The sequence below is a fragment of the Vanellus vanellus genome, assembly GCF_965231255.1.
Source record: "Vanellus vanellus genome assembly, chromosome: 4".
In the NCBI taxonomy this organism is placed as follows: Eukaryota; Metazoa; Chordata; class Aves; order Charadriiformes; family Charadriidae; genus Vanellus; species Vanellus vanellus.
In genome coordinates, this window is record NC_138909.1 from 21,152,209 (window position 1) to 21,155,137 (window position 2,929).

The window sequence follows — 2,929 nt, forward strand, 5'->3', positions numbered from 1 at the left end:
TCTGTAAATACGATTTTTTTTTTGCACTCCTCTGCTTCAGCACTGACAAATATGCACAGAAGATTTTCACTGAAATATCAAAATAAATCTGTGAACACTAGGCCCATTTCTGATGCAAGTACTAGCCAGGATTTTCAGTATGAGATCGAATCCTACCAGAGATGAACCCTTGGTTACAGGCATAGCATAGCAATTCATGGTACATTGTGGCACACTTCATAAAAGGCCAAAATGTGTCAAACAAGCCAGCACCAGGTAGTTGAGCCCATGTGATAATTTCTTTTAAACTCTTTAATAAGAAAGCATAGTTTTTTCATGTGCCCTGGCTGGGCAACAGTCGGACTCAGACTGAGCAGAAAGATGTGCAAGGCCATTCTGCAGCAACCCTGAAGTCAGCAGGGTGCTACACAGAGCTCATTGAGGGTCCCAGGCAAAACATTGAGACAAAGCCTATCCAGATCCTTAGACTGCCTGATAGCAGGACGCAATGCACTGTTTTCTTGCAACGTTTGTGTCTTTTAATGTCTCTCTTGGGGTTTGTGAGTACCTCTTGCAAAGCTATATTACTCAGTTGCATTAAGGAATACAAGTCCGTTAAGAGAGCTGTTTGTTTCTGCAAAGCAAAACCTGGTTTTATTGTTGTGCATCCAATTTCTAGGTTCAGCTTTTTTTAGCAGTTTGGTAAAGGTAGTATACAATCAATGCTCAGGGAGTCTTAGGAGTGTTGTTAGGATGTTGAACGAATGAAAGATGTTACTGGACTGAGCTTTTGCCCCCTAGCACACCAGCTGCTGGGAGAGAAGGCTGTTAGTTAACTTAGGCTGCAGTGGAGGACTGTAGAGAAGGAATGAGGTGCTTAAAGTGACTTAGGGGTATGTTTGGACCTCATGGAGGGCATTGTACTAGCAAGAGTGAGGGTGTTTCAGAGAGAGATGGTGAACATCTGAGCAAATAGTTGCTGGGAAGAGAAAGCAGTGTCCAAAAGACACTGTGGGAAAATGAGTGGTGCAGAAAATCACTTGGTCACAATTGTGGAGTTACGAATGCTGAAAAATTCCACTGAAACCTGACAGTTGCTGTGGTGTGACTATAGCCAGCAGTATCTGTTGTGGGCAACAGCAGGTCTGTATTTCTGGAAAATAATGGCAATTGTTACAGGGTTCCTATAACAACTGTCAAGCTTTCTTGTCATAGTGGATAGCTTTGTTAATTAGATAACTGCTGCAGGTTTTTCTAATAATGTGCTTTTACTCAAACGTCATTCTACTAAGCCCTGTAAAACTTCCTTAATATCTCTTGAAAACCTGTCATCAATATTTCAGTGAATTACAAAAGGATGTGTGAACTGTGGTGGTCATGGGGACGGGCACGTCAGCCATGGGAATGCACAGAGCCCAACATCAGTCAATCTGTGCAGCAGTTGCCAATTGGTGAACTGAGTCAGCAACTGCTGCACAAAACACATAAGAAATTCAGAGATGGGGGACCCCTGGGTGCAGCACCCCTGCTATGTTCACAATGTCACACCAGCAGCCAGGAGGTCATGTGTGCCTTCATGCACTCTCTGTTCAAGAGGAGGCTCAGTATGAATCGAGCAAGACAAGCTCACTCAGATGTAAACAGGAAGTGGCAGCAAACTTATGTCCAGCTGAAAAAAATGCACAGTGAGGAAGTGCCTGTTTCCTACAGCTCGTCTCATGTTGGGGCTGGAGGTTTAGGCAATGCAAATGTTACAACATGTGAGTACAACCAATCTACCACTGGGATTTCAGCAGCATTTTGCCAGTTGTCCTAAAAATCACCTTATATGGGAGGGAAATTGTTTCCTGCGGAATCTCTTGTAGCTGGAATGGCTCTATGGCAGTTATGGCTTCAACATGGCTTTTTGCATAGGTAACTGGATGGGGAAAAAAGTCTACAGAGGTTTTGGTTTGCTACTCCCAGCAGAGAACACACAAAGTTCTGTGGTGCAGCTGCTTTCAGAGCAGAGCTTCAGGAATTGAGCGCAGCAGCTCTGCTCCCACCATTAGTAGGACTAAGAGGAGGAGGAAGAACCCAGGGGTGGTTTTGTCAAGTCATTGATAGGCAGAGTGGCACCTCAAATATTCCCTTCGGACACCGTTTTTCATCCCATCTCCAACATGCAACTCAAAAGTAACTGAAGAGAGTTTTGTGGGAAATAGTTGCCCTCCATCTCTATAGATGCAACTGCTGGCATGGCAAAGGGAAGCCATTTAGCAGCAGTTATGCCAAACTTCATTATTCCAGGTAAAGCACTGCATACCAAGGCAGTTTCCTTGCCATAGAAATGAACTGACTGAAGAAACCTATCCTGCTTACTTGAATCATAGATTTGATGCTACCAATCACGGAATCACAGAGTTTCAGAGTTGGAAGGGACCTCTAGAGATCATCTAGTCCAACTCCCCTGCTAAAGCAGGATTGCCTAGAGCACATTACTCAGGACTGCATCCAGGCGGGTCTTGAAAATCTCCAGAGAAGGGGACTCCACAACCTCCCTGGGCAGCCTGTTCCAGTGCTCCGTCACCCCCACCGTAAAGAAGTTTTTCCGTGTATTTGAATGGAACTTCCTATGTTCTCACTTGTGCCCAGTCCCTGTTGAGGGAACCATTGAAAAGAGCCTGGCTCCATCCTCCTTCAACCCACCCTTTAGACACTTGTAAGCATTAATAAGGTCTCCCCTCAGCCTTCTCTTCTCCAGGCTAAAGAGTCACAGCTCTTTCAGCCTTTCCTCATAAGGGAGATGCTCCAAGCCCTTAATCATCTTAGTTGCCCTTCGCTGGACTCGCTCCAGCAGTTCCCTGTCCCTCTTGAACTGGGGAGCCCAGAACTGGACACAGTATTCCAGTTGTGGCCTCACCAGTGCAGAGTAGAGGGGGAGAATGACCTCCATCAACCTACTGGCCAC